General features: G+C 41.6%; 1 protein-coding gene across 4 annotated transcripts in view; it reads right to left on the bottom strand.

Moving 5' to 3' along the window:
- The window catches only part of slit2 (slit homolog 2 (Drosophila)), a 132,244-nt gene that overhangs the window by 80,484 nt on the left and 26,864 nt on the right, over positions 1 to 24,896 (bottom strand). For 2 of the 4 annotated variants that reach the window (XM_047333992.1, XM_047333993.1), the window contains 2 exons: positions 6,152 to 6,255; positions 3,662 to 3,916 (listed from right to left, as the gene is read on the bottom strand). The gene's annotated coding sequence lies outside the window, so the exon portion shown is untranslated. Of the gene's footprint in view, positions 1 to 3,661; positions 3,917 to 4,115; positions 6,256 to 7,372; positions 7,495 to 24,896 lie in introns of all 4 variants that reach the window. The other 2 variants (XM_047333991.1, XM_035637608.2) reach the window with 2 other exon arrangements.

Raw genomic sequence — 24,896 nt, 5'->3', positions numbered from 1 at the left:
GATCACACGAACCTTATCTTTAATGAGTATTAATAGGATCTGCTAGTTCAATGAACAAACGGTACATTAGACCGTGAGTTCATGAATTAAGAATTACAGAGTTGCGATAAATGATTAAGTAAACATAGAAGACCAAGTATTATGCTGCAGGCTTTCTCATAAATCTTCCTTCCTCTTGTCTGTATCAAGATCATTAAAGTTAAATGCAAAACACAGACTTATTTACTAAAGCATGTTTTATAATGACAGTGAATATAACTTCTGTCTACTTGAAGTCACGGCAACATGAAGATTCCATATGAAAACATGTGTAAATGAAGTGAATTTATTGAGCTTTAACTATTAACTACACTTTTGGAAAATGTGATTAATAATTATCCCTCACGACCAGTGTATTTTAGTCATTGTTTCAAGCCAACAAGAACAAGGGGTCAGTTTTGTGGATTTCTACAAGCTACAGTACAGATGTAGATTTAATGACAAACGACGCAGCATCACTCAACATTTGCCCTTCGCGCAGTTGCATGAGTGATAAGTAACTAACCTTGCCATGCATATATTCTAAATGAGTGGTTTTTTGCAAAATCAATAACATGGAATAGTTTTGAAAAAGATATTATCTACATGTCATACAAAGACAACTGGGCTGCCTGGATCTCACATATCAGAGCTCTTGAACCTTCAAGTCTCCTCCAGGTCTCTGAGGTGTACTCAGTTCCTGGCATGATCTCGATGTTGTGCAGCAGCCTCCCTCCTAATGTTATGGATGACTTGACAATTGAAACTCTAAGGTTCCTCCTCAAAGGCAACTTTTATTTATTTACATGTTATGTTCCAGTACGTGTTGTCTGTCTATGTTCCTCGTCCAGAATTGTTTGTTAGCCTCGCATTAAAACTTGTGTTGTCCTGAAATGACTGGCTGACCTTGTCGCTCAAGGTATTGGAAAAGGTACAGGGATCACGGAGTTTGATTACATAAGCATTACAGGAATATTAGAGTGATTCTGCATTAGGGGTCAGTGACATTCATATCTCAAGGAGATCACGGATCTTTGGTGAAGCCCGTCTTCCTCTCTCTCTCTTGAGCCCTCTCTGGCTCCCAAGACCGAAGACAAACAGCTGTGTGTGATTGTAATGCTGATGTGTTCTCTGTGCATGTGTGTCTTATATTGCTGCCCCCTCAGAGAGTGAAGAAATCTATAACACAGCAATTTTTTTCTTTGAGGTGTAGATAACGTAGAGGCAAATTTAAAAAAAAAAAAAAAAGAGAGGAGGAGGCAGACATGCAGACATGTGGAGGAGACAGACGGGGAGGAGAAGGGTAGAGGCCCCCGATGTGCATGGTCGTGTTATCATAGGTGAAGTGAGGGAGGAGGGAAAAGAAAGAAAGAAAGGAAGCAGAGGGGAGGAGATGGAGGGTGACCCCTGCCTCCTGCAATACACTGAGGCTTTAGGGCACAAGGCCTGTTAAGACACAGCCTTACCTGACCTGCCCCCGCCTCTCTCTCTCTCTCTATCTATCACACACACACACACACACACACACACACACACACACACACACACACACACACACACACACACACACACACACACACACACACACACACACACACACACACACACACACACACACACACACACACACACACACACACACACACACACACACGACAAAGCGCAGACTCTGCAAATAAAATGACAAAGTCGTCCAAAATCCAATATTTACCCCAAACAGCTTTACAACATATGACTCTCTTTGTCCTTGGACCCTTGAAAAAAAAACTTAACTAAAAGTTATGAGGGAGAACCATTCTAGTGTAAAGCAAAAACAACTTAACTGAAATTACAATATGGAGAATGATTACGTAAATCAAAATCTAAAAACACAAACAAGTGTTCTGTCCTTTCAAGCCTTAAAGAAGCTACAGGTTATATCAATGACAAATCACAGCACATTTGAGGCCTATTTTAGACAGAAATGTGTATTTCAAGTATGGACTGAACATGTTAATAAAAATGGACATAGTCACCGGTTCAGGAAAATGAAGCCAAGTCTGTATTATCTCGAATGACCAGCAGAGGGCGACTCCACTGGTTACAAATATATGTCCGTTTTTATAGAAGTCTATAAAAACTAGTTCTAGTTCATGGTCTCAGTCACTATAGTTTCAAGGTTTCTTCAATACAGCATGATGTTCATTTAGACTTATCTATCGAGCAGCAGTCGACTGTTTACATTGAATCTTAAATATTTTCACATATTCAAAGTTGAACAATTATAACTGGAAATCTGGTGTCATGTTCTTCAAGTTGTTTCAAGTCCTTCCTTTTTTCTCGTGATGTTAAAATGTCTTTGACCGTCCATGAACCAAGATCTGTTATTTATCTGAACTCAGGAAGTTAGACAATATACACAAAATACACTTTGATATTAAAGGCTACTTTTAATGTAGAGAAGATATATTTTTCTGAAAGTGGTATCCTCCAGTGGAGGCTCATTATCATTTTAATAAAGATCACATATGGAGCTCAGAAAGAACAATGGAAGTAACATGAACTCAGTAGTACAATCCAATCATTTTTTATTTTATACTGCCCAGTCTTTAATTCAATTTTGATTAAATTGCCGACTCCATGTCTGATCAAATGAATAATGCCACGTATAAATTAAGACATCCGCCAAATTTTAAACTTGGAGTCTTTACCCTTATAAATTCAGCTCAAGGAACAACATAGAACATCCAGCGACGGTGGATTTGGAAGGTTTGGAGGCATCGAGAGCTGCTAATGAGAAGTGAATCTGTCTGACGGCTGTGATGTTGGTGCTGCTCAATCTGGACTGTTGATTTAGGAGCTGTTTGTGTTATATTTTGTTTATGGCCATGCAGTAAAGCTGAAGGTGTGTGTGTGTGTGTGTGTGTGTGTGTGTGTGTGTGTGTGTGTGTTAGCGCTCGTGTGTGCGTGCGTGCGTGCGTGCGCAGAGGTCAGTTCAGCCACCTGGCCTCTGGACAGCTGCTACTGAGACACATGCTGCTAAAAGTTTGTCCTACTGTACACACACACACACACACACACACACACACACACACACACTCTCACACACACTTACTAATACTCATTTATGCACACACACAAGTTCAGCAGCAGGCAGACGTACACAGAGACAGACAGAATTTCAAACAGTTTATTATAAATATGTGTTAATTAACCACATGAATCAAATCACATTGCTCGTGTGTGTTTGTGAGCGTGTGTGTGTGTGTGTGTGTGTGTGTGTGTGCGCCTGCGTGCCGCCTGATAATCACATCATTAAAAACCAATGATGTTTGTGTTTAGACTGGCACTGTCAACACGGGGGCTGGTTACACAGCTGCACTGACACACGCACACACACACACACACACACACACACACACACACACACACACACACACACACACACACACACACACACACACACACACACACACACACACACACACACACACACACACACAGCGCCACACCAAAACACATAAACAGCAACAATAAAAAAACAACAACCCCTCCTGTCTCAGATTCCATTCGATCCGAGCTGCCAGTTTCGTGCTGATGTGATCCGTTCATAAAGTGTATTGAAACTGGATTGAGGCCCTGAGGTGTGTGAGTGGCTGGTTACCTTTGTTGTGATGGGACTGAGAGACTGTTGTCTGTCTCACACACCCAGCCTCTGTGGCCCCGGGAGATGCTCAGGAAGTGAATAGGATCTCATGAAGCACTGGTATGTTGGAAACTCTCCATTCCTTTGCCGCTGGAGAGAGGTGTGTCTGGTTTCACATGTCAGGTGTGAGTGTGTGTGTGTGTGTGTGTGTGTGTTAGTGTGTGTGTGTGTTTTTGGTTGTTATAGGAAGAATTATTTATCAGTTCATATTATCTGAAATACAAGAGACAAAGGTAGATCAGTATTAAAATAAACAACATATTTGAGAATTATCCAATATTATCAATGCAAGATTCAATGAATTGTTCAAATAAATAAAATAAAAAATATATACATATAAAGTGAGTGTGAGAGCAAAATTGAGAGTTGTGGAAAGCTACAAAAAATGTTGTAACTTTGTTGGACACATTACCTTCAAAAGTGTTGGGGGGAGGGACAAGGTTCGACCTTTTTACACAGAGACAGACAGAATTTCAAACAGTTTATTATAAATATGTGTTAATTAACCACATGAATCAAATCACATTGCTCGTGCTTTTTACAAGCACTTTAGTCAAAGCATACTACACCCTAAAGCCACTAACTATACATTTCCTCCCCTCCCACACACACACACACGGGAGAACTAGTGCCTCGGTGTCTTGCTCAAGGACATTACAACATGTGGAAAGTTGGGGATTGAACCCACAACTCCCCCCAACAAGGAACAGGAAAGCCTGCCCTACCAGCTGAGCTACAGCCATATACCTCAATCCCACATTTGTCTTCGGTTTCTATAACTGGAAGATGTTTTTATTGGGCTTGACAAGATGACATGATTTACAAAAAAAAAATATTGTGGTCAGCTTCTACTCGCAGAAAAAACACCACAGTGGCGGGGGACGGTGAGAAAATTAATATTAACTGATGTACTTAAAATGTCTTTGGCAATCTTGTAGTTGTGTGGTTAAGACATGCTCCATTTAAATGCATAATAATAATAATAATTACTAATGGCACTCAGTAGAGCGCATACCAAGGCCCAACAGTCCCCTTAAATCCAACCAAGCTGCAGAAAATTGTACACACTCATAGATATCAGTCCCCTAAATATGACAGATTTTTTCTTCATCAAGATCCATGCATGATTTCCTGGGAAATTGGTCAAAATGTCAAAAACGCCCTATCTTGCAGTATTAAAGAAAAGGGGGGGGGGGGAAAAATCCATATCTGCCTCAAAATTGAATGGGTTCTCTCTTGGCCCACGTCCCATCTCTCCACCAATTTTTGTCCAAATCTGGTAATAGTTGTTGTGAAAGCAAACAAACCAACCAACCAATTTACACACAAACATAAATGGACAGGGGCGAATATTACAGTACCTCCTTGATGGAGGTAATCATAGTAATAATAATGATAATAATTATATTATCTTTAAAAAGTCAGGTACGTGTGTGTCTATTTTGAAGCAGGCAGGTGAATTAGTTATTTGAATGTATTTTTAGTAATGACAGAAGAAGATATGCAACCAGACGTGATCGTCTTGCATATTTCCCTTCATTGTGCAATAATAGTGTCTCAGCCGATCTAATCCCTTGACACAATTATCCCTCAGTTTTTGTGTGTTTAAGCGCAGCCACGCCGACTGTGGCTTTTCCATGGACGTGAACCAACACAACTCAACCGCCATTATCCTAAAATAGCCCATATGAACAAGATAAACGTGTGTGTGAAACCAATTGTGCGTTGTGCGAAGCTGGCTTGTTGAGGAGCATTGTTGTGACAACGAATTAAACATCTGTCTGAACCCATCGCTGAACCCAAATTGAGATTAGGAGGGAAATAGAATATATCCCGTATATCCCTCGTCTCGCCAAATTGGGGAAGATGTAGTCTGAGTGACAGCCAGCAAGTAGAAACAGACATAGTAGATTACGGATAAAGAACAACAGATATTCTTTCTCTCCTTTTCCCTTCTATATTTTCCAGTGATCCGAATCAGACAGAAGACTGAAGGACAATCTATAGTCCTCTTCCTCATTTCTCTTCTCTTCTTTCCTTTTTTTTGTTTTTCCAGCCTGCTGGATCAGTGAAAAGTCACATGGAGTTAATAACTAGACCCATAAAACACTGCTCCCTCTCTCTGACACACGCACACACACACACACACACACACACAACTTAAGCTATAGTGTCCATACCGGAGATGACATCTGTTTAATCACACTGCATGATCTTGGAATTTTTCAGATTCTATTTTTTTTACCCTCTAGAAATTTCCCATAGAGCAAAAGCAGAAGTAGCAAAGGTGAGACAGAGAAAAAAGTGCACTGCGTAACACAAACACTGTGAGATAAAGCTCCAGCTTGATAAGAAAGTGCAGAGCAGTGCCAGGAACAGGAGAAGAGAGTCAATGAGTTATGGCAGGTTGTAAGCCGTGGTGAAGAAAAATGGGTCTTAAATACTGACACGGTGGATGATTCCACGACAAGCGGCAGGAATCTTGTTGCAGAAGGAGCTTCATAGGAGAGGGCTGTTTTCTGTCAGGTGCGAGGAATGATGCGTCCTGCCTCCTGTAAGAGAGGGGGACAAGTAAATCACCCAGGGGATTTGAAGTGAAGCACGTTGCGTGTGTCCATGGCACCTTCGGAGACGTATTTTACTGTTACATTGTCGTACAGAAATCAAACTCGGTTTCTGAGTTGACCCAAAGGGTGGAGGCTGGTCCCCGTTCAACGCAGAGGAGAGAACCAGAACAAGAGCCTGGAGAGGGGGAAAAACAACACAGAAGACAGAGAGAAAGTGGAGGAGGGGGAGGAGTGACATGGAGGTGAAGAAAAAGTGAGGTTTGAGAAAAGGAGAAGAGCAGGAGAGAGGAGGGAGGACGAGAAAATTATGAAGGGTCCTTTGGAGAGAAAGAGAGATAAATAGAGTGGACGAGCGAGTGAGAAGGAGGTGTGTGGAGAGAGGACTGTGGGAAAAATCAATACGCTCTCTGGAGCGACTGGAAGAGACAATCAGTCCTGTCTGACCCTCGTCTCCCCTCGGTGTCATTGTGTGTGTAGTCGTGAAAGTATATCGTGTGTATTTGTGCATGTATTTTATTCACACGGGCCTGTATGTGTTTGGGGGTAACATGCCTGTACATTGATTTTGAGCTTTGAGCAGATTCGTGTGCCTAATTTGTGCAGACTGTGCATGTGTGTCTGTAATGACGCGTGTGTGTGTGTGTGTGTTTAGTGTATGTGTCCCTGTCTGTCTCTCCTTGTGTTTGCTGTCCTCAGCTCCAATGTTATTTATTGGCATGACTGCTGAGCGAAGGAGAATGATGCCGGGCAAGCTAATGGGATGAAAGTTCATTACTTTCCCTCTATCAACCTTATGAAAAAGGGCAGATGGAACAAAGACTCGGAGCAAAGTTGAAATAGGATGAGGCTGCCGTCACTTCTCCTCACTAACTCCATCTATGTCACTGCCATCTACAAGGGTCACATTCAAACACGAGCCAAAGGCTATGGGCCAGATTGTCCCATGCCACTTTTTGTTAACACAACCTCGCTTTGATGGCTATTATTAAAATCAATATAAAGAAGACAGCCCCTTCCTTCCTCTCCTCCTTTATCTGTATATGTGTGTGTGTGCGAAGGGCTAGCATTTTAGCCAGCCTCGAGGCGAGCAGCTTTCACAGACCGTCTACTCCACGTTCAGGGTTTGTAAAGCTGGCTCAATCCGCCATTGTCCAAGAACCTCTCCTGAATTCAGGTTCTCCATCCGCCTCCAGGCTGACAGGGGGCGAGGGGGTAGATGGATAGCTGAAAGTCCACAAGGGAAAAACACAACTCAAGTGATAAAAAGATATTTAACAATCAAGAAATCCACTTCTCTCAATCCTTCTATCACTCCTCTGCCACCGACATCCAATCACTTCTATTATTCCCCCTTGCCCCCTCCCTCTGCCCTGCTCTGTCTCAGTGCTGTGCAGTTGCAGGGGGTTAATTGAGGTCTCAACAGCAGGGGGCTATTATGACACCTTTGCTAAGAGAACACACACACACACACACACACACACACACACACACACACACACACACACACACACACACGATTCTCACTCACACATCCTAAAGCAATAATCAAAATGCAAGATGTAGGAAATGCACAATAATCCTCATTTTCAGTGTTATGCTATGTAGCAGCTACGTGTGTGTGTCTGCGTCTGTCTCTGTGTGTGTGTGTGTGTGTGTGTGTGTGTGTGTGTGTTCGTGTGTGTGTGTAAGTGTGTGTGTGTGTAAGTGTGTGTGTGTGTGTGTGTGTGTGATGATGTCAGATTTAATGATGGTTTCCACCCTTTGGTAGAGGCTGCCTCACCCCAAATCAGGAACCTACTGAATAAATCACACAATTAATCCCACAAGTCAGCGTGGTGTATCGAAGCACCGCACACACAACACACAATAGATTGACGTGTGTGTGTGTGTGTGTGTGCATGCTCTGTTAGTGGCAGATGGTAGGCTGGTGAACCGTTGCCAAATTCACTCTATGATCATGTAAATGATCACATGTAGACCCACACTCAAGTAACACAAACAACCCTACAACTACACTAAGACATAAACAAACATGCACATGAACAAACTCGTGCACACACGGACACAGATGCAGACACCTGTAGTGAGACACACAGGTGGGGCAGGATGATCGCCGCTGTACCACCATCGATCAAAATGAGTCATTTTCCTCTGAATCTCCCTCGTCTCGATTGTGTCACTGTGAAAGTGTTTAATGTGAAACAGTGGCTGCACTGTTGCATGTGAGTGTGTGAAGGCGTGTTGCAGTTAAGTTGTTGATTGAAGCTGAAGTTTAACAGTGGGAAGCTTTACATCAAAGACTGACATTCACCTTTCATATCCTCTCCTTTTGATGCACGGTAACACACACACACTTCATGGGAATAGAGAGCCGACACTTTCACTAAATCACAAAGTGCCATTTGCTTGGAACCTCTGCAATGCAGAGAGATTCATATGTACATGAGCGAGCGCGCGCACACACACACACACACACACACACACACACACACACACACACACACACACACACACACACACACACACACACACACACACACACACACACACACACACACACACACACACACACAGCACAGATAAGGGTCTCGGGCCCCTTTTGGCACACATCTACTCACAAAGAACACTCCCATGCTTTTGCACAATGAACACAATATATAGAGGAACACACCAACTCTACTCTACAGACATTTGGCAGCAACAGCATCAGGCAACAGATGCTTCTGAATGAGCTCCTTTGCTGGGCATGATTCATAATGTGGCCATTGAAAATCACTTTCAACACATTCATAACCACTTATAGCTCCTTATGAATATTCACAGCCGAGAGGCTCCACCACACACACATGCTCCTGATGGGATTCACACATGGCTCTGCATGTGTACAAACACACACAGAGGGACACACCTAATACAGCCTTTTTCTGCCTGAGATACTTTTTTCTGCCTCTTTAAAATTCCAATGCCGTATTGTTTTAATATGATGGATTACAAGCAATTTAAGGTATGCAGATCAAGTTTTTACAAAATTTCCTGTCCTAATGTCCCTGGTCTCTGGCGGAAATTGCTTCCCAGTGTGAGACTATATTCCGATACGATACGAATACCTTTTGATAAAAGGTTAAAATAAAATAAAGAAGACTGCGTCCTCAAAGGACCCTTGAGAAAACCCCATCTCTCGTCATCTTTATTCATCAACAATCTTAAAACAAAAGTCTTTCCAAGTTCTCGTCTCCTCTCCTTTGCTTATTGCTCCTCGAGGGATTCAGAGTCGTGCTCTTACAGTGAGTCATCCTCAGGCTCTGGCCTGATGTGATTTGCAAATATTACCCATGGAATTAAAGGTTCCTTGAGCTTTACCTTCTGTCTCGTGGCAGCTCTGGAGATGAGATCGTCTTGAATGAATAAAATGTAGAAATCCATGGAGGTTTCGACGATAACGGAAGCTGCATTTTCTCAGCACTGCTTGCTCACACTTTGGTACCGTCTGATACTCGACCAAACTCCACCAACATTCTCTAACGCCTGGCTTTTGTCTTCAGGGTGAAAGTTATAATCAAACTTACTGCCCATGGTCAAGTAATTCACCTTTTTTAGTGGGTTTACCTGCATTTTAAAAAAATAAAGTTTTAATGTACAAAGGTTATTTAAACTGCTGATTGGGTTGGGTTTAAATATATGTTTCATCATATTGGCAATTATGTTTATTCACCACAAAGGGAAAACTGTGTTGAATATTCTTCTTTAACTTTTGTATTATGTGTAAGATGACAAAACAAGAGCATTGTTACTAAGGTAACCAGAAGCTAACTGAGATGTTTACCTCCTTGGGCAGAAGGCAGCACACGTGGTGCTGGAGGAAGGTTGGGGGTGATATTTCATCTTCAGTTACGCAGAGAGACCCAAAACAAGAACAGTTGAGCTAAAGAAGAATTGCCAGGGATGCAGATAGACTAAATCAGTCGTCAATCGTCAGGAGCCTCGCGCCAGGTTGGTAGACGTTTCCAGTCTATTTTGCCATCATACTTTCTTGGCGGTAAAATATTCCATCTCCAGGCTCAGAGCTAGCTGACAAATAATAACAACAAAAAAAGAGACACTTGTTAATTAACACTTACAACGTATTAATTAATAACTAATAATACCTATAGCCAATAATTCAATTAAGTTTGAAAGCTTCATATGTGTTGGCTGGCTGATCCAAAATCAACTGGTTATCAGCACTGATGATGAGTTTAACAGCAGCAGCCAGAACATTAAGTATGATGTATGCAAACAAAGTAGCAGGAAGATTAGGCTCGTGCCCTTTAATAAAATTATGAATAATAGGGTATAAACAATAGCACATTTATGTGAGCAGGGGAGTTTTTGTGTGTGTTTTTTAATGAAAACCTCACACAATTTTCTCATCACAAATACCACGACCTTCGGGTTTTCCCTGTTCTTTCCACAAGCAAAACAATGGCAAATGGAGACCAAAGAGAGCAGAGCAAAACAAAGACAGAAATGGAGAGAGACAGAGAGAAACAGAGGTGAGAAGTTGAGGCAGTGGTTCGTTCCTCAATTGAAAACAGATGAGGAATGGGGGGTGATGAAAGATCTGGGAAAAGCACCATTAACCAATTAGCTTTCCCAAACAGCCCTGTCTCCACCTATCAGAGGGCTTTACCTGACAAGCTCATTAGAGGAAGCAGCTAATTGGTTGATAGATTGAAAAACACTTAAGGGTTCAGGTTAGTCACAGATTTGAACCAGCTTTGTTGAACCATGATCTGGGTGTGTTTGTTTGTGAAGCTATTTATCATGCTGAAATTGTTTAACTCACACACAATACACACACACACACACACAGTCAATAAAAATGTCCCCTTTTGATTCACTTCACTGTTTTGGATTTTTAAGTGGGACATGACTGTTTTAAGTGAAATATGGTGCACGTGTGTGTGTGTGTGTGTGTGTCTATCTCTCTCTCTCTGTGTAAAGCACTACTGTATGATCTTGTCCTTTTTCTGCTCATAACAAATTCAGACCACATGTTTCTCAAACAATGAATTCACGACTGGAATTGGGAAAGCACCTTACAGTCCCTCCCGTCCTTCACAGTCCTCCCTCCCTGCCCTCTGACGCCTCCCCCCTCTTTCATCCCACTTCACGTCGCCAACTACGTCCATGTGTCTCACCTCAGTATCTTTTTGTGTCTCTTTCCCATCTGTCAGATTTCATCCCTCACTCTGGAGCTTTTATCCCACCACACCATGAGGACAGGTTCAGCTCAGTGTGAAGTGGATGACGGGAAATTGAGTTACCGCTGAGCATCTATGGCATGACCTATTGACCTGTAGCCTCAGTAAAACACAGTGAGAGGTGGAGAGGAAGTGCACAGTTGGTAAGGAATGTCAATGAAAGAAATCCTAATATTTTTTCTCTCTGTGTGTTTATGAGAGGATAAGAGACAGAAAAGACTCTGAAGGTGTCTCTTGAGAAGTAAAAGAAAGGGAGTAAAAAAGGGAAGGATAGTGTGTGGGTGTGTGTGTGTTTTGGTCGGTGGGGCAGAGAGAGGGAGACAGGAGAAGTCGGGGGAAAGGGAAAAGAAAGAAAACAGTGTGACAAAAGGAAAGGGAAAGGTGGTGCTCTCACCTTCCTCACTGCTGTTGTCATGACACAAAGAGCATGTGGCATCGCCATGACAACACATACACAAACATCGTGTGTGTGTGTGTGTGTATATATGTGTGTGTGTGTGTGTTAAGGGTGTGCCTCTGCAGAAAAAAAATGCTGTCCAATTATATACGTTCTGAATTAGCTTTCTCATTATATTCTATATACTTTACTCTAATACAGACTTTGTGCGCAGCAAAACACACACACACACACACACACACTTATACATCTGTACAGTTACACAGTGAAGACATCACAAGGGTGTAATTAAAGGACTTAACGTGATATTTTCTGTGTAAATCTGTGCGCGTGTGCGTACAGAGGGGAATGCCTTGGCTGTGATCCTGGTTGCGTGTGATGGAGAATTCAACAAATTTCCAAACAAACACTCTGGAAACAATTAAGAGAGAGAAACACGGAGAGACAGACAGAAAGAGAGAGGAGAAAATGAGAAAGAAAAAGAGACGGACAGGGACAGAGAGCGAGATGGAGGAGAGAGACAAACTTCGCCTGCAGGTTTTTAAAGAAAAAAATGTGGTCTTGATACTTTGCACGTATCAGGTCCAAATGACTTCCATGTTTCTCAGCCTGAAAAGCAAAGACACACAGAGAACGCACACACACACACTCCACGCCGTCCATGAGTAATTAACGAAGACGGAGCGTAATGTCTATGACACACTATTCCCATATCACAGGAAATGATTATTCCCAGATCAGGGAGAGTGAGTGGAGCCATCACTCTGAATCTCTAGAGACTCGTCAGCTCCAAGAAGCTGCAGACACACACACATCTCCACCTGCCACTGCTGTTTCCACATCACAGCTCAGGGCTATAAACAGAGACGCGCAGACGCAGGGAGTCTCCCAAAGTCATAATTTGTAACGTCTTCACTTCATCTGAAAACGTACATTTGCCGTTTGGTAAAACACCTGCAAGCTGGTTGTTCCTTGTCTGGAGGAATCTTATGAGGTGTGACATTGTTTTCTAATCCTCATAAACGAACATGCGTAAAAAACAGCGATACTGAATAAAACAAAACCCATGACTTGATTTGTCCTGATTCCAAAACACACAAGCAAGTTGAGTTTATTTTGGGTGTGATGAGCCTGAAGAGTCATGAGAGATAAATATTACATGCAGAGCGTTGAGAGCGAGCGGACAGATGTGACAAAGTACACATAAACAAACTCAAACTTCATCGACAGAAAAAATGCAGAGGGAAAAGACATCACATTATGGGCAGTTCAAAAAAAAAAAAAACTGTTTATCATTTTTCTTGTTGCCAAATAAACATTTCTCTGATTACAACTTTGTGTAATATTATTCATGCACATGTCACGTCTGAATTTGAGCGCGTCCATGTTCCCACCGCCTCAGCACCTGCTCAGGGGAGTGACCCCATGTCCATCAGCAGAGCCGTTGGTCCCGTCCAAACACCCAGTGATAGATGCAGCAGCTAATCAGGACAGTGATCATGCTGTTGGAGCCCACATCAACAGACGCACTTACGAGGCTGCTCCCACCCGGTGGTTCACCACCTCGACTCTGTCTGATGAATCATCTTTAGCTGGTGAACGTAGTTAGTTTCTTGACTGCAGCTGTCTGTGAAAGATAATTTGATTACTCTACTCTGTTGAAGATCATCAGTGCTTCTTATGAAGACGGACTTTGTAGTTATAAAAAAACAGATACTTTTTTCATAAATATGATAATTAACTGAGGAAACGTCAGACAACCAGTGGTCTGTTGATTATGAGAGACTACACGAAAAAGGTTGCCACTGATTTATTGGTCTGGAGAGCACGAGAGCTCTCCTCCGATGACTCCAACATGCTGAGATGGCCAGTGGTTTACCGATGAGGCCTGTGTGTAGAGCCAGACATACCCACCAATGCTGAAGGTTTGCAACAACACAATTTTATTTATAGCGTTCATTTATATTGTTGTGGAAACTATGAAGCTTAATTTAGTCAGGAACCCATTCAGGGCTGTTGGAGGAAATTCTAGGATCCTGTAGTTGGAAACTGAAGACCTACATGAGTTTCATAGCTTAAACTGTTGCACATGGTTGTTATTGGACAACCAAAGGTAGTTCCATAGCAGTGCTAGTGGAACTACCTTCCTGATTTTGACACCTCCTTGTCCAATCCTTTTTTGCCTGTTATAATTTGTGGCTCCCCTACTTAAGATCCAACAAGGGATTATGTTAACTATAGCTGTTTTCAGACATGCACCGTAGTCCAGACATTTTCCTGTACTTTTCCCAGAGGGGCTGCATGTGAGAACACAAATGTCCACAAGTTGCCTGGGACATTTTCTGGTACATTTCCTTCTGGTACAGTTCCTGCAAATATTCAAGACATTTCCGGAGTTCGTGTCTGATAAAAGTTTGTTTTCCACGATACTGTCACCATCAACATGATAAAATACTGTTGGCATTTCATTTCAAGTTTCTTAGCAACAGCCGTTGGGCAGCATCGTGGGGACTGAAACATCTGCAGCTGAAAACCATGAAGACTTAACTTTATAGATTATCAGCCCGTCGCTTTTATCTGTCCCCTTTTGAATAAAACAAAACTATCCATCACCACACTAACCGTCATCTCCATCCACAAGAAAAAAAGCGAAGAACAGACCATTTATTCATCCGTCCACCCTGTCATCCGTTCATTCCTGCACTCATAGAGACAATAGGCTGTTATGTTGTGTTTATGGTCTCTGTGGGACTTTCTCCCAGGCCCATTGTGCTGTGGACTCAGGAAGCCTGTTCACTCTAATAAAGTTTAACAGGCTTGTTTCAGTCTCACAGGACCCTGAGCACACGGGGCAACAGTGGAGCAATGCTGACTTTCATTATCTCAAACTCCGATGACCTAATTATATCCAATCTAATCAGCACTAGGTCCTCCGGTGTGTGGTTTACATTACAGAAATGTGGTAAGATGATTGACAGTGATGTTTTAAACATCAGTATAGAAGTCTGACTCGAGGAGAGGTAGAAGTGGCTAATTGCACACTCATTGCCTAATTTGTACCACAGAGATACTGTCACACATGGAAAGAATTTGAATTTCAAGACTGTAAGTGAAGATTTTCATTGCATACTGAATAGTCGGAGAATCTGGTTTAATCCAAACGTGTTCGCTCGCACACACGCATCACTGTGGCAACAGATTAATCACTGACCCCCAACCTGAGGTCATGACAGACGCCGTCCACCCTTGTAAACAACAATTAAGCACTACGGTTGCCATGGTAGCAACACATGTAATCAGGGGCGAACAAAGAAGAGTCGCCGATGTGTACATCTTCATGTCATCGGCCAACTCTGTGTGTGAGCCCCTGAACATGCCTGCATGATTAGAACTACGTAAACACTGCTGTCTTTGCCGTACAATTTTTTTCTCTGTCAAAACACTTTGCTGGCACAGACACTGCACTTCGTCTCGATTCCCTCGTCCACTTGATATCTTTTGTCTAATTTTCTCCCACACTCTTTCACGTATGTCTGCCTGTTTTTTTGAGACTTGGAGCATCCAGCTGAGTTGGGTGGAGTAAAAAAAGGCGTTCCTGTAAGATAAATGATTAGGAGTGTTGGATTACTCTGCGTAGGGAAGAGGAATTTCACTATGTGCCTACAGCTCTCAGTATTAATGGGTCTGAGACATGTAACTCTCACATGCAACTCTCTGAGAAGGAGGGGTTGTTGGCGAGCTGAGGTTTAAGGAAGATAAAGAGATGTGCTTGAAAGAGCAAAGTGAATAAAAAAAGATCCTCCACGCCAGGTCTTTGTGGGGGACCTGCAGGTGCTCGGAGGCCTGCGAGCAGATCTAATCTACAATGTCTTGAATCTGCTCCGAGAGACCGTTTAGGATAAATTCAATTTATTAATTTGAAATAGTTGCGAAACAGCAGAAGTTTATTCACTTGATGCTTTTGCATAGAGGTCGAGTTTGGTAAACTCAAACACACAAATCAAACTGACAGTGTTGCAGAACAGAAAGAAATTATGTCCAAAATGAAGGAACCTATCATAGTATCATCATAGTATATTTTTTAGTGCAAAAAAACAATCAAATAATTTCCATGTTTCCGTGTTCACGCGCTTAATTTCTACCTTTGCTGCAAAACTGTTTCTTTTCTATGCATGTACCACGACTGACAATAATGTGAAACTAGCAACAGGGATCATGTGTGTCAATATTCTCATGCACTATGCAAACAAAATGGAAACTCACTGTCACTGCTGATCAATTATGTAACTTCATCACAAAGTCAACTCTTTCACTCACTCAGTCATGGACAATTGCGGTACTCAAAGCTGGACACACAGACATGGGCGAAAAAAACATTGGACATTGTCCATCCGCTGAGGACGGATGGCCGGCAGTGGGAGGGAGACTCATGTGGACTCATACTTGCCCTTGCAGTATTTTATTAAGCAGCGAGATTAAAGCATGTATCCCACGCACTTGGACTCAGACCAAAGCGAGTGTTTGCCTTCAAATCACTATTGCTAATCTCTAATCAGGGCCTCTCAAACATGTCCAGAGCAGAAGTGATGTTTTTGCTCAAATTTAATAAAGAGGAAATTCCAGAAAAGGGAATGTAACGCTGAGCACAGGACGGCCGCACAGATGTGAAACACCTTTGACTTTGCTGCATTTTATTCTGACAAACATCTGCTCAGAGAACAAAAGGCATTCAAACCTGCGTGCGCTCGCACACACGTGCACAGAGCAGAGTGACAAGGAGAGTGGGGGTTAGAAAAACATAGAGAAATGAAAAGTGTCTTTGAAAGTAAACAAAGGCAGCGTGATCAGGACCAGATTGATGCAGATCAAACAGTAGTGAAGTAGGTGGCGAGAGGCCTCTGATTGAGACATCAAACAGAACTAATGTAAACCACATATCAGCCTGACATCACTTTCACACACACACACACACACACACACACACACACACACACACACACACACACACACACACACACACACACACACACACACACACACACACACACACACACACACACACACACACACACACACACACACACACACACACACACACACACACACACACACACGTCACAGCAATAGTGCACTGCACAGAGCATAAAAGTGTGAACATAAATGTAAAATGGATCCCACACACTCACAGACTGGTCCTGTCTATTGCTTCTACATTTTCAGACAAATTTAATACCTAAGAACGAACCCTGCACAAGTCCTCTCTCTATCTCACACACACACACACACACACACACACACACACACACACACACACACACACACACACACACACACACACACACACACACACACACACACACACACACACACACACACACACACACACACACCAAGATCCAAATGCTCAGCAAATGATTTTAAAAGACAGAATATTATTTGATTTCTCTTTCCAGGAAATTAGGATTATGGAGCATGAACCTGAAATTTATCAGCGAGGGATGAAGCCAAAACACAAAGTAGAACCAAATGAACTTCAAGAAGATATTTGATCAGGAGTTCGTACTCATCGGGGATGAATTATACCTGGATTATACGATATACATGTATAAATATATACGTGCTGGAAAGGAATGTACTGTCACCGAACATTCAGGGAGCTGCAGTCTTTGCGTTAGATTGTATCTATTGACTCTGTCTCTATGTGAGTGGGAGTGTGTGTTATATTACAGCTCCCTACGTCACTGTGGTGCAGGGCATCCACAATGAATCAGCAGTACAGTAATCAATGTTCTCCGAAACAAAAGAGAGAGCGAGAGACTGAGAAAGAGAGGTTACAAACAGGTCAGCGACAGAACGGGCTGATGGCAGAGACACAAGGAATATTCAAGCAGACACAAACAGTCAGCCAGGACACTTTATCCACAGAGGCAAATCCTGAGAATTTCTGAGCAATTTTCCACAGCTTTTTCCATTACCTCCAATGTGCTGCGTCCAAGGAAAGAGCTTCCAATCAAGCACCGGATTGGTGCTTTTAATACCAAACAATCGCACCCCCTTTTCTCTGTGCCGTAACTCAGTCAAATCAAAATGTGCACACATCATACTGTCTGTACCAACTGCTCTGCGAAGTGGGTTTGCTTATCCTATTGTCAGTTTTTGTAAATTAAATTATTGGATTCAATCTGCGGTGTAGTAGTAGCTCAGATGTCAGTTTACTGTTTTTTCTGGATGGCCTAACATCTGAAAATGAAGCCGTATGACATGAAGTGACTTTGCCATAAGCATAGTGGGTAAAGAACAAAACAAAAACAAATGTAACGTTCAAGATCACCCCACTACAAAATGTAACTATATTGTATTAAGGATTTTGTTCTGCAATGGAAAAACAAATTGGCGTGAGTGTAAACTAATGAAACAGATACCCCCAGTTTCTCCAGTAGTCTTTATTCAAATAAGACTTATTTTTTCCCACCAAGCAAAAGAGAAATAGCCGCTGAATTATCAGGGAAATATTCTAGTCAGAGTGTGCGCTCGTCTGCCAAGGAAGGTCGTTAACCTCTGTGGTCGAGCCAGAGCGGACGATAACCGGCGGAGTCTGCTCATTTTTCTCAGGCTGCTCGTCCCTCCTCCTTTTCTATAGCTCTATTCATTAAAGCTTACAGCCTATTGAACATTGGCCTAATTAATTTGCCAAACAACTAGGGGGCGTCTGTGTGTGTGTGTGTGTGTGTGTGTGTGTGGGGGGGGGGGGTTGCTTGATTAATACTCCAATCAGGATGTTTATTTGTGTTCATATCTGAGAGTGAGCTCTGTTACTGTGGTCTGCGTGACATACAGGTGTGTGTGTGTGTGTGTGTGTGTGTGTGTGTGTGTGTGTGTGTGTGTGTGTGTTTGTGCGTGTGTGTTTGTGCGTGTGTGTGTTTTGCAACAAAGGTCAATGAGACAGAGACGAATCAGCATGAGGAACAATGATGAAGGTTTTAAAAAAAAGAATGTTTACGCAACGCTGTAAATCTCATGTCAGGCCTGTTCCTCGAGCAAGACTTGTGTACTAATCCGTTAAAGTTTACGGAGATTAAACTCATCCTATTAATGTTGCACTGTGAGACTTTACCCTTGACTTTCCTTCCTGGTGCAGCAGCAAGGTTCAGTGTCACCATGTGAATTATCAATTTGAGCATGATTTGGAGGAGAATGAAGGCACGACGGGAATCAAATCCAACAGTTGAAGGTTGAGATGTGAGGGAAAGATAAGGGTGAGTCAAGGGGCGAAAGGGGGAGGGAGCGAAATCTCATGGCAAAAACAATCACAATTACACATCAGAAAGGACTGCTAATCTAGTGGAAGCTCAAAAAACAAATTTAATATGCAGAGAAGATTATTAACAATCAAACTGGCACAAAAAATAAATATGTAGAATAAGTCTTTCACTTTGTAAACTTTAATTTGGCAAATGCACAAAAAACACACACATACACGTATGCACTACCTTCGCCGGGTTATTTTACAAGGATTACGCTGGCGATTACATGGGGCGCTTTTATTGGCTGTTCCCACATTCCAGCCTCTGTGTCTCACTTTTTTTTTTTCAAACTCTTGTTCCTTCTTTTCTGCTCTTTCTCAATTCTTTCTTTCTTTTACAACCCCTGTTTCTCTCTGCTTTCTCTCCCCAGATGGAGAAATTCATCCGAGAGGAGACTATGGGACTGCAGCTCTGCTGTATTAACATTTCAATCACGCGTTTAGCTCGGTGAAAGAAAATAAACTAAAGTGGGTTCGTGCCTTTTGCTCCCCCAAACTGTATGCCACTGCATCTCCCTCTCTCTCTTTTTCCGACTGTTCCAAACCCATAAGAGCCGGTTCAATAAGTGAATGATAATCCCTGTAGAAGCAGGGAGCAGTCCGCTGGAGTGCCTTTGTAGTTTGGAGGGCAGATTAGCATGGTGGCCGGGGAAAGAACAGAGTCCTTTGTCTCACTAAAGGCCTGGGATTAGATATGGGGACTGGCCTATGAACTTTTGGGAATTTAGTGTGTGCGTGTGTGCGCGTGTGTGTGCGTGTGTATGTGTGTGTGTGTGTTCGATCACTGTAAGAAGTCAGTGATCCTTTTGAGTTAAAGGAACAGTTTCGTGAAATAGAATCAAAGTTGGAGAAGATGATCAACACCCCTCTCACATCAATGAGTTAAATAATAAGCTAAAACAGGGAGATGTTTGTTTAACTTTGAAAAAAAGGTAAAAGGTCAAAATTCTTTCCTAATGTGACCATGGAGATTTTGTGCAGAAGCCTATTCAAACATCACTAAATTAAGCACATTTTCATTATTGTAACCATTACAACGAAGGTCTAGTTCACAGGTTGGGACAAATAACCTGTAGCTGTTTAGGTTGCAGGGCTTGCTGCCAGAAATAGTTTCAGCTTCCTGAGGAACCACAAATTATTGTTTTTGTGTTATGATTTGTTTTCTAATGAAACAATCAACATGTGTATAATTTGTTAATTAGTAGGTAATACTTAGGCTTAGTTTTTCATTTTGAACAGGTGTTCCTCCCTTCTTCCAGCCATGCTGAGCTAACCATCTGCTAGTTGTAGCCATTTCATATTTAGCATATACAGACATGAGAGTGGTATTAATATTTTACAAAGCCAATGTGTTTCCCAAATTACTAAACTATTCCTTTTGGATGTTCAAAGAGTGCACCTTTTGAGTGCCCCTAAAAAAAGGAGATAATTTAGTGGTACGAAGTACAGCACTGTGATTAAATGTTTCAGAAATTCTGGAGTGTTTAATTTAGTTTATATAATTTTGTATTTAACACTCAACCTGGTGAAGGCTGAGAGCTGTGTATCGATTTTCTTTAGGGCTGACACCTGAAAGAGACACGTGGACAGATGTGGAGTCAGAGAGCTGAGAGGAAAAGAAAGACATACAAAGAAAACCATATCCATTTAAGTTCCAGTGTATCAAAGCATTAGCGATTTCAAATAAATACAGACCGTATGACTAGAGGTGTCTCATAATCTGTCCCATTCATCATTCATCATTCATCATCATCATCATCATCATCATCATCACACACACACACACACACACACACACACACACACACACACACACACACACACACACACACACACACACACACACACACACACACACACACACACACACACACACACACACACACACACACACACACACACACACACACACACTTCCATTCCACTTTCTGCATCAACAAACATGGACCCAGATTTAGAACCACAGAAAAATGCCAGCAATGGAACAGTGTTATGAGAACAACCACTCGCGCCAAGTCGCTTACTGCGTCTCAAATGTTGTCCATGAGTGTGTGTGTGTGTGTGTGTGTGCGTGCGCACGCGCAATTGAGCAGGGGAATGCATACTCGTGCACACTTTCTCAGACAAGAACAGGGAACAGACACTGCAAATGCAAAGTCACTGGTCAGTCTCAAGACTGAGCGAAATCAGTCGCCCACAAACAGCCTGCTCTGTGTATATTTCCTCACCACTCACATTCACTGACCGCCGCATAATTTGAAGACACTCTCGGGAGTAGCCCATTAAAAATGAAATGACCATGTAAGGTTCAAGTGCAACTTTATTTTAACTGCCTATTTGTCTGGTAAGTTGAGATGCAATTTGAGGTGCAGTTAGCCTGTGGAAAAAGTCATCATCTTTACATTTAGTTTGGTTTTTGTAGTTGGGAAAATGGCCCACTCCCTGCCTCCAATCTGCTGTTATTCATATTACTATTGAATTTATGAATCTGAAATGCAATTTTCCTGTGGTTTTAAGGCTATTGGCACCTTCTACCACTTGGACAGTCACAGAGGGTGGAAAAAATATGCATGGGAGTGTGTGAGAGAGAGAGGGTGTATATGCACATGCACACATATTGAGGTACGCAGGGGTATCGTTATACAAGGCTATCATCTGCTGCCACTGTAACACTCACACAGACACATACTGGAGAACAGCTGCCTTTACAATAAAGTCAGAGAACGAATAACGATTATTCTGAGAGGCAAAAGGTTTTATTTTCAAGGAGGTAAGGCAGCAAACTGTGATACGGTTTGATTTAAGAGTAAAAACAGCTTAATCATTACTTTAGATTAACAGCCTTGGCAAAGCCTAAGAAGCCTCCCAGCATGAACATTGTTTATTTTCGCTGTGTTGCCTGCATAGGAATAAATTTCTAAAATCACACAGGTTATTCCTGCCTCAGCCACAAATTCAAGAAGTACATTCCTGTGACATTCAACATTAAGGTGTTCATTTGCTAGAACTTAACAACTCACGTTGTCTCATTACATAAAATGTGAAATCAAACTTGTGTTGAAAGTAGCGGAAAGGAAAGAAAACCCTGAACATGTTGAAGGATGAGTTTCATGTGTGTTAAATATGAACAGAACTACAACCAGTTAGCTTTATTAACATGTTATTTATTCTTGGTTTATTAATGAGCTTTAGATTTTATTGTCTTTGAACAAGCTAGCTGTTTCCAGTCCCTGTGCAAAGCTTACATGCTGCTGGGTGTAGCAGACATAGTGTTGAGCTTCTCATTTCATTCTCAGCAGGAATGTTAAAAAGCTTATTTCCCACAATGCCTAACCATTGATTTCAGTAAGAGTACAGATACCACAATTTGGTGCAAAGATATAAGCCACAAAATCCACTTTCAGTACAAAAAAAACTAACTGGACCAAGGACATATTTCTATTAATCTATTTTTTTCAGTATTAAGGAAGTTAAGAACTAATACGTACGAATATATATGGTCTTATCAGCTTTTACAATCTACAAAGTTGCTTGTAATTATAACTGTCAGATGAGTGAAAAGAACAATATTTGTTGAAATGCAGTCGAGTAGAAATATAAAGTAGAACTCAAGTGTCTAAAAGTTGTACCAAAGTGCTGTAATTCAGTAAGTGCACTCATTTATATTATACCACGGAACATGCAGTTCATTTACTGAAGATCAATTCAATAATGGCACAGTCCTCGTTTGAACTGTTGCTCTGGAAAATGCTATTTAATGTCAGGAATTGCTGTAATTGTCTTGGGACATAAAGAATAAAGCAAGTAATTCGTCCCTTGAGGGGTCTCCCCTTACATGACTGATAAAGCAGATTAATTTATCCCACTGACCACATTATTCAAGTAGTCAGGTTTTTTGGATCAAAAAAAGACAGAGCACAGATTTTGACATGATCCAAACATTTCCCCATCTAACTTTTAGGGAGGAGGACTGAACTTCTGTTGCCTCAAGGGTTTCTTTGTCCCATAAACTACGTCTTTATTGTTCTAAGTTCTACATTTACACGTCTGCACCATTTGTAGGAGGGTGAAGAGTTGCCCTTACAAGGGCAGAAAGCATGTGACACTTGGTTTTTTGGGCAAAATTGTAAGAGCAGCGCACTTAGGAATGTTGGGGCTCCGAAGCACCTCCGCTGTGTACGCACACACAAACACACAGAAAAACACAGTGATCCCTTTCCTACATCACCCTAAAATATATCCAGTCACATCTCTGTGGGAGGAGAGTCCTGGCAAAACAACGAATATTGAATAGAAAAATGGAAAATAAACCATAATAATTTTAAATATTATTATCAGGTCAGTTGACTCTCTGTAAACCAAAGGAATAAATAGACGAGCTTTGATCCAGACTGTGAAGGTATGTCTTACTGGATAAGCATCACACAGAGCTTTCTCATGTCTGTCTACAGTTTATACAGAGAAGATCACTGATGTTATCACAGATGGTCCTCAGACCCACAAAAGGTGACCGAATGTGTATTTAAGTTCATGTGTGGTTCATAATTTATGTATCTGGCACTCATACAGTTTTTTTTATTTCCAGTGTCCTCAGGTGTACGTGCTCGTGTGTTCGTATGAGCATGACAAGCATTTTTATGAATCCTCCCAACAGAGCCTTTGTGCTAATTATTCATCCGTGCATTTCTTTGCGACGAATAAAACTCCGCTGCGTCTGTTTTTCCACCAAACAGCACAAGCCAGAGATGTTAATCAGGAAACAAGACAGGGATCTGCGTAGTGTGTGATCTGGACCATTCTGCTGTGTTTACACAGCGTTTTTTATTACAGACCAGGGGAGGAGGAAGCGAAAAGTCTTTATCACATTAATAATATCCTTGTCATATTCCTGCAGGAAATGGATTGATGGAGAAAACAGATCCGGAGAGGAGAGGGAAGAGGGGCAAAGTGAACTGTATTTGAACGAATCGTAATTTTAATGAAATTGAGGTTTGTTGTTATCTTGTATATGTTGGCTCAAAGGCCGAGGTATAAACAAGCAAGTTTGTCAAAAACTATGTAACAAAAAGAGAAGGGCGTACAGAAAATGAACATGTTTTTGGACCAATCTCTGTGTAACTGAGTCATCACTGTAATCTGTTGTTAATAAAATGACACAAAATGTGTCATCTATTCTTCTAAAATATCTGCTATAAATCAATTGGTTCCATTCCTCCCCTCATTTTTAACTGTCAACATTCTGCATACATTTTGTTCCCCCTTTATCACAACATCTTCAATCACCTGTCAAGATAAGTTGAAAAGTTGACTCAGTCAGCTAACTCACATGGATTATTATGTTAAAGTATGTACTTTTTCCACACCCCACTAATCAATTAAATTAAATTTAACTAAAAATTGCAAAATCATAACAAAGGTTATCTTATCTAAATAATCACACCATTGTTGTCACAACAGCTTTCTTAAGAGGATATACTGCAGGTCAATAGTTGATTAAAACATCTGGGTGAAGAGTATGCTTTTAAAGCAGAGGGGTAATCATTGCAACCCTAAAAGCCTGCCGAGTGTAGCCTGTTAATGAAGATAGATTTATCATATCTAACATGGAAGTGTAATTAAAAGTAAAAAAACATTGAACGGCCTAGTGAGACAAGGCTTTTAAAACATTAGTTGATGGTTTAGA

Source organism: Scophthalmus maximus, chromosome 8 (genome assembly GCF_022379125.1).
Source record: "Scophthalmus maximus strain ysfricsl-2021 chromosome 8, ASM2237912v1, whole genome shotgun sequence".
In the NCBI taxonomy this organism is placed as follows: domain Eukaryota; kingdom Metazoa; phylum Chordata; class Actinopteri; order Pleuronectiformes; family Scophthalmidae; genus Scophthalmus; species Scophthalmus maximus.
The sequence above is the reverse complement of the archived record's forward strand: the minus strand, read 5'-3'. Positions and strand labels throughout refer to the sequence as shown.